The sequence below is a fragment of the Arachis hypogaea genome, chromosome 15 (assembly GCF_003086295.3).
Source record: "Arachis hypogaea cultivar Tifrunner chromosome 15, arahy.Tifrunner.gnm2.J5K5, whole genome shotgun sequence".
In the NCBI taxonomy this organism is placed as follows: Eukaryota; Viridiplantae; Streptophyta; class Magnoliopsida; order Fabales; family Fabaceae; genus Arachis; species Arachis hypogaea.
In genome coordinates, this window is record NC_092050.1 from 47035828 (window position 1) to 47044327 (window position 8500).

Consider the following 8500-nt stretch of genomic DNA (forward strand, 5'->3'; position numbering starts at 1 on the left):
GAAGAAGAGACTCACAACCATGGCAGAGGAGGTGGAGCAAATCATGCTGGGGAGGATAGAAGAGTTTTGGGCTTTTACATTAATCCAAACCCAGGCAATTGTGGAAGTAGCATCCAAAAGCCAACAATCCATGCCAACAACTTTGAACTTAAACCACAGCTCATCACCCTTGTTCAGAACAACTGTTCGTTTGGAGGAGGTGTTCAAGAAGACCCCAATCAACATTTGACCACCTTCCTGAGAATATGTGATACAGTGAAATCTAATGGTGTTCATCCTGACGCCTATAGACTGCTCTTATTTCCATTCTCACTCAGAGACAAGGCAGCCAAGTGGCTGGAATCCTTCCCAAGGGAGAGCTTGACAACTTGGGAGGATGTGGTGAACAAATTCTTAGCAAGATTCTACCCTCCTCAACGAATCAATAAGCTGAGAGCTGAGGTTCAAACCTTCAGCCAACAAGATGGTGAGACTCTGTATGAAGCATGGGAGAGGTTCAAAGACTTAACAAGGAGGTGTCCACCTGACATGTTCAACGAATGGGTCCAGCTGCACATTTTCTATGAAGGGCTCTCTTATGAGTCAAAGAAGGCAGTAGACCATTCATCTGGAGGATCCTTGAACAAGAAGAAGACCATTGAGGAAGCCATAGATGTTATTGAAACAGTAGCAGAAAATTACTACTTCTATGCTTCCGAAAGAGGGAACACAAGAGTAGTGATGGAGCTAAACAATGTAGATGCTCTGTTGGCCCAAAACATGCTCATTACCCAGCAGCTGGCTGACCTCACCAAGAAGATGGAGAGGAACCAAGTAGCAGCAATCTCATCTTCATCAACAATCCAAGAAGGAGTGAATGAAGAAGCAGAGGGGAGTCAGGAGCAAGCCAACTACATTGGGAATTCACCAAGGAAAAACTATGATCTATACTCCAAGACTTACAACCCTGGATGGAGAAATCACCCGAACTTTGGGTGGGGAAGTGAGTAAGATCAAAAGCAATTCACCCAGAGGATATCTCAACACCCCCACAACAACACTTCTCCACATACTTATCAAAACCAAAACAGCACGTCTGCTCCGAATCACTCATCAATTGATGACAAGCTCTCTAAGATTGAAGCCTTACTTGAAGCAATATACCAAGAGATTCAAGAAAATAAGGTGTTCAAAGAGGAGGTGCGAGCCAATATTAAGAACCAGGGTGAGACCATCAAGAAGCTGGAATTTCAGGTGGGATATTTAGCTGAGAAGATTCCCAAACCTACTGATAGCTTCCCAAGTGACACGGAGAGAAACCCCAAGGGAGAAGCAAAGAAAGTAAGATGGGAAGATTGCAAAATGGTCACTACAAGTGATCAAGAGATTGAAGACAAGCAAAGCAAAGTGTGCAAACAACCTGAAGACAACTCAACCAAAGAGGAGGATAGAGATCACAAAGAACCAGAAATCTCACAACAAGAGCTGCTGAAGCTCTATGCACTATTCCCTTAACTGCTCAATGGTGCTGTGGGAAAAAGAATATACTCAAGGTTCCTAGACTTGTTTGCATCTCTGCATGTGAACATACCATTCATCAAGGCAATTCAACAAATGCCTGCATTCATCAAGTATATGAAGGAACTTCTTCCCAGGAAAAGCTCACTCAAGGGAGGGTAGACTATAGTGATGAACAAGGAATGTAGTGCCCTTATTCAACCTGAGTTGCCTACAAAAAGAAGAGACCCAGGAAGTTTTCATATACCTTGTGCCATAGGTGAAAACATGTTCGACAGAGCACTATGTGATTTAGGGGCCAGCATCAACTTACTGCCCTTATCCCTAGTGAAGAGGCTGCAGATCAATGAGATAATGCCCACAGATGTCATTATCAGACTGGCTGACAAAACTCAAAAGCAAGCAATAGGAGTGGTGGAAAATGTGTTGCTAAAAGTTGGGAAGTACTTTCTCCCAACAGAATTTGTCATTCTGGACATGGAAGAGAGTCACACTCATCCAATCATATTGGGAAGACCATTCCTAGCTACGGCCAGAGCACTTATTGATGTAGAGAAAGGGGAGCTAATATTGAGAATCCATGATGAACGACTCAGCTTCAATGTTTTCAAACTCTCACAAGAAACAGATCAAGAGGACAAGGAACTAAGCACAAATGATAATGAGACACTGAAGGAGGAAACAAGCACTGAAGCACAGCCAGTTCATTCTGAGATCCCCTTAACTGACAAACAAGGAAAACAGCAGTTGCCACAGCTCAAGGAAAAGTTGGAGGAACCTAAACCTCTAGAGGCAGGTGAAGACAGCACCACAGCTCCTTTAGAAAAGGAGGTCACCAAGGGGAAGGCAACCTCAAAAGAAACAAAGAAGAAGGTACCAAGAGGGTGGAAGAACAAGAAGATCCCTACGGAAGACTTCTCTCCAGGGGATAGAGTTGTCTCAGCCTACTTCCCAGATATTCCCTCTAATCTCTCTACTGTGCCATCTCAATTACCCAAGGTCTTCACTATCAACAGAGTTCTTTCCCTGGAACATGTGGAGATTATTGATCCAACCAATGGATACAAGTCCACAGCAAGAGGGGAGGACTTTAAGCACTACCAACCACCATGATGAAGGAAAAACGTCAAGCTAGTGACGCTAAAGAAGCGCTTCATGGGAGGCAACCCATGTTTTATATGCTTTCAGATGATAATGAATAAGTCAATCTTTATGAGCTTCAATCCAAACTTAACAAAAGATTGGTGAAAATCTTCTTATGCAGAATATAGTGAAGAACAAGTTTGGTGTTTAAAGCAAACCAATTTGCATGCTAGTCTTGGGAGCTTTGAACACAAAACTTTCATCACAGTGATTCAAACTAAGTTTGGTGTCACCTCATGGTGCCACCAAAATGCATATAAGGACCCACCAATAGTTAATTAGTTAGTTGGAATTCATAGATAAACAATCAAATCCCTTCTTCCCCTTTATTAATATTAGCCATAAAATTTATATGGTCATTTTAATATCTTTTCTTACTTTACTTAGTTTGTCTTTATAGGAAAGAAAAAGGAGCATTAAAAGGGATAGATTGGACAGCCAAACAAAGAAAGTTCGGACACCACAAAAAGAGGGAATACATTGGAAAATGTTGCCATGCAACATTGAAAAAATGGGACCCCTAGAAGACCGAGCAATCCCCATCATAAAGTGATGATCCTTGTCTTCTAGCCATGCATAACCCCAACCGTCCATCAAGTGACTATTTCATCAATCTACACCCTCCATTCCTTCACAACTTCTCTATATAAACAACCCTTGTCCGTATTACCCTTTATTGTCATCACACACCCTTCACCACTCTTCCTTTCTGTACAAGACACCCTCTATCAATTATAAACATTTTTTTCTACTCTCTTCACTGCCATAAAACCCTAAACAACCAAAAGTCTCCACAACCTTACCACCTTCACATATTAACCATCATTCATGGCATCTTCAAGTTCTGAGAGAAGAGAAGGGAAGGAACCCATGGAAGAACACCCATATGATGAGAAGAGATTTAGAAGCTTGCATCATGCATTGCAATACGGGTGGATGGTTGATAAGGAAATCATTTATGAGCTAGGATTCCAAGTTAAGAAGACTGAATGGACCGAAATCACAGAGAAGGTAGAAAGGAGAAGATGGGAGCTCCTCACTGACCCGGTCACGAAGGTGAATGCAAATCTCATAAGAGAATTTTATGCAAATGCAGTCAGGTATGATAAAAAAGATGAGTCATATACAAGCTTTGTGAGAGGAACAATGGTAGATTTTGGTCCCATGAGTGTAATGAGGGCATTGAAGCTACGGTCTAAACCGTTTGAAGAAGAAAGTTATCACTCAAGATTGGACAACAACCCCAATTATGACCAGCTTTTACGAGACCTTTGTGTACCAGGAGTTGACTGGGAAAGAGGTGCTGGAAATAAACCAAAGTTCATTAAGAGAACAGACCTCACTCCTGAAGCCAAGGGGTGGTTTGAGCTAGTGAGGAGATCTATCCTCCCAGCTGCAAACAACTCAGAGGTGAATCTCGAGAGAGCAACAATGGTGCATTGTATACTCAAGGGAGGAGAAATCAAGGTTCATGAGATCATAGCTCAAGGAATTAGAAAGATGGCAGAGAAAAGTGACTCAAGAGGAACACTAGGTTACCCCAGCACTATTTACCGAATATGCAAGAAAGCTAGGGTGGTTTTTGAAGATGAGGACCCCGTTTGGATAAAGGAAGGCATTCCAATAACGGTCCGAAGGATGAATGCTGCAGCATCCCCCCTGCCTCAACGGAAGCAAAGAAAGAGGACAGCCCCTCAAGTAGTGGAAGGCCAAATCACAGAGGGATCAGCACAACAGACCTTGGACATGCACGAATCGCAGGAGGCCATTGATGGCTTATCTAGACAATATTTGGAAGGCCAAGGAGCTCAGAAAGAGCTTCAATTACAGATGATGGGGCAGCAAGAGGAAACACTTTCAAGATGGAGGACTCAGCAAGATGAGTGGCAAAGGCAAATGATGGAACAGCAACTAAACTGATGAGTATTTTGGAGGAAAAATAAATCTCTCCCAAAACACACAAATCTAACCGGCAAGTGTACCGGGTCGTATCAAGTAATAAAAACTCACGGGAGTGAGGTCGATCCCACAGGGATTGAAGGATTGAGCAATTTTAGCTTAGTGGTTGATTTAGTCAAGCGAATCAAGATTTGGTTGATGGTTTTGTGACTTGCAGAATTAAATTGCATTGAAGTAAAGAGAACAAGAAATAAATTGCTGAAACATAAAGGACAAGAAATTAAATAGCAGAAACTTAAAGTGCAAGAAATGTAAATTACGGAATCTTAAAGTGCAAGAAATGTAAACAGCTGGAATTGTAAAGGGAATTGGGGAATGGATTTGCAGAATTTAAACAAGGAAAAGTTGAATTGCATTAAACAGAAGAGGAAAGGGAATTGAGATTGAACCGGATATGAAGCAGAAAAGTAAATGAACATAGAAAGGAAAGAAACAGAATGTAAATTGGGGATTTGGATCTCAGGACCCAGAGACTAGAAAACCAAGTCTAGATCTCAATGCCTTCCTAGATCCAACAAGAACAATTGCAAGGGAATTGTAAATTGCAAAGAGAATAGATGAAGAGCAGTTAACCGGAAATGAAATTCAATTAACAGTAAAGAAACAGAGAGATCCAAGATTGAGATTGAAACAGAATTTCTTCAATTCTCCAATCCAAGATCCAAGACGAATGTAAAATGAAATTGAAAGCAATGGAAACAAAGAAATTAAAGTTCACTCAATAACAAAAGCTCTCCGAAAACTATTATGAAAATTTCAAAAGGAAAGCTCTCCGAAGAACTTGAATTCTATCCTATTTATACACTTTCTTCAAATGATCTTCAAGCCTTGAGTTGGGCCTTTGCTCTTGGTGGAATTGGGTTGAAAGAGGCCTTGGTTGATTGCTCTTGAAGTTTGGAGAAGAACCAAAGTGAACCAATTGAACTGGTTTTGAGGTTAGCAAAAGTTGGACCAAAAGTTTGAGCCAAAGTTAGGGGTCTAACTTTGGCTCCAACTTTTCATAGCAGCTAGCACAATTTGCTGGTATGAACGTTGGTGCCAACGTTAGGGGTCTAACTTTGACCCTAACGTTGGCCTTGCCTTGTGTGCTAGTGGCGCCAACGTTAGCCACCAAGTTAGGGGGCTAACGTTGGCGCAAACTTTTGCTCCTTCCTCATTGAATTTTCATGTGCCAACGTTAGCCTCCAAGTTAGGGGGCTAACGTTGGTGCAAATGTTGGATGGCCAGGGAGGAATTCATGTGCCAACGTTAGCCTCCAAGTTAGGGGGCTAACGTTGGCGCAAACGTTGGATGGCCAGGGAGGAATTCATGTGCCAACATTAGCCTCCAAGTTAGGGGGCTAACGTTGGCGCAAACTTTTGGAGCCCAGGGGAGAATTTTCAAGTTCCAACGTTAGCCTCCAAGTTAGGGGGCTAACGTTGGGGCTAACTTTTCAACCAAAAGTTTGTGCAAAAGTTTGATGCTAACTTTAGGTCCAGCTTCTTGCTTCCTGGTTCAATTTCACTTATTCCATTGTCCTCTCTTCAATCCTAGCCATTCCTTCTTGCTTCAACCTTTCTCCAAGCTTTCTTCTCCTATCATTAATCAACCAAACTCATCAAAGCTATGCTCAAAATCATGAGATATTCATTCTTTCATAATATGCAACAATTATAGCATAAAACCTCATGAAATGGCATGAATTCATATATGGTTGGTTCAATCAAGGGAAACATGAAAATCTACTCAATTAGCTTGCTTGTAGCTCAAGAAAGTGCATAATTCTAATGAAAACAAAAGAAAAAGACTAGCTAAAATAGGCTAGGATGACTTGTCATCACAACACCAAACTTAAAGCTTGCTTGTCCCCAAGCAAGAAAAGATTTATTGAGAAGAAAGAATGAAATAGAAGATGATGTTCATGCTAGCAGAGTATTATTGATAGTTCATGGGGTTTTGTGTGGATATGCCAATACTCACTTCTTATTGACTCCTAGGCCTAGAAAGTCTCCTTCAAGCTTCAAGTGACATACTGCTATGACCTCTCATTATTCCTTTATCCTTGGCTATTACTTTGTTCATAAGCTTTATTTGAGTGTCATGTGTAGCAAGTTCATTTTCTTTTCTTTATACTTGACACATTATTCACCATAGACACTTGGCTCACATTCCTTCTTAAAACATTGATGCCCAGCACCTCTTTGGGTTACTAAATGCCTTGTAGTTAGGTTGCTCTTGATAGTGGACTTTCAGCTGATGATCCCGGATTAGTTAACCCAAGTCACCGAGTGTTGAGGCACTCCTAAGAGCTTACTAATCCAAGCAGATCCTAGTACAAAGACATCACAGGCATATATTTCAAAGTTCAAGCTATTGGTGTCCAGCTTTGTTTCTTTTTGTTTTTCTTTTGTTCTGCCACTTTTTGGCTATCTTTTTTTTTTCTTTCCTTCTTTTTGTTTTTCTTTCTAACCACGGAATTTAATTCAATTGAGATTCATAGACAGTAGGCCACTCTTTACTTAGAAGGAGATATCCTAGCTCTTTATCCACTAAAAGTGAGTTATTATACAATCACACACATACCACCACTTACTTTTATTCTACTTCTATCTAACAGAAACCATTTTACTTCACATTCAAACTGTTCTTTTATTGAATTTAAAGATGCAGGGGACAACACATGCTTCTTGTCAAGTGAAAGTGAATACACAAGCATACACATAGACTAGTTTTACTTGTTCTAAGGGAAGTTTGAATCTGTTTGAACTAAATGAACACTTTATCAAGACATCAATCAAAAATATTTCCCAACAGTAAAGGTTAAGTATAGATACAACCTATTGGTTTGCATTTCTTTTGTTCTCCTTTCTGTTGTGCCCCTTTTTGAGTCTTTATGCATGGGACCTTCAATTGGTGGTTAATTCCCACTTAATTCCTTGCTACTTCTTCTGATTCAACAGGTTAACTCTGGGCAAACTTTTGTGTCCTTGCTAAAGGTTAAGATATTGGGACTAAACAAAAATAGTTAAGTTGTTGAATAATCTGTTTGATTGCTTGGAACTAGCAATGTGCAGGAAGTTAGAATGAAGTTTTGGTGGAACACCAAACTTAGCATCTTGCATTCTCCCTTCGATTGTTTTTGGTGTGCAACACCAAACTTAGCTTCTTGCAATACATAGCAGTTATCCAACACTCTTATTGAAAAAGTTATGAAAAGAAAACTACCTCCGGTTGGGTTGCCTCCCAACAAGCGCTCTTTTATTGTCACTAGCTTGACATCTTTCAATTCTTTTTAAGAGGGCTGGAGGTGTTGAACCTCTTTTTCCTTATCCAATTGTCCTCCCAAATATAGCTTTGCTCTGTGACCATTTGTTGTGAATTGATTCTTTGTTGCCTCATCTAGCAGTTCAATACTCCCATAGGGAAAAACCTTTGTCACCAAGTATGGGCCAGTCCATTTAGACTTCAGTTTGCCAGGGAAAATTTTAAGCCTCGAATTATACAGGAGCACTTGCTGTCCTGGCTTGAATTCCTTCTTTGTGATCTTCTTGTCATGCCACTTCTTAGCTTTCTCCTTGTATATCTTCGCACTTTCATAAGCCTCTAGTCTAAATTCATCCAACTCATTTAGTTGTAACAACCTTTTTTCCCCTGCAGCTTGGGGATCAAGGTTGAGGAGTTTAGTGGCCCAAAAAGCTCTGTGTTCAAGCTCTACAGGGAGGTGGCAGGATTTGCCATACAATAGCTGAAAGGGTGACTTGCCAATAGGAGTTTTAAAAGCTGTCCTATAAGCCCACAATGCATCCTCTAGCTTTCTAGCCCAATCTTTTCTTGTGATTCCCACTGTTTTCTCTAGGATCTTCTTTAATTCTCTATTTGCAAGTTCAGCTTGGCCATTAGTCTGAGGATGGTAAGGTGTGGC

At 40.8% G+C, this 8500-nt stretch overlaps 1 non-coding gene across 1 annotated transcript; it reads right to left on the bottom strand.

The window, feature by feature from the left end:
* Positions 1-426: 426 nt before the first annotated feature.
* Positions 427-530, bottom strand: LOC112753853 (small nucleolar RNA R71). The gene has a single exon (XR_003178217.1). It is a non-coding gene; the product is annotated as a small nucleolar RNA R71 (small nucleolar RNA).
* Between the last annotated feature and the right edge of the window lie 7970 nt (positions 531-8500).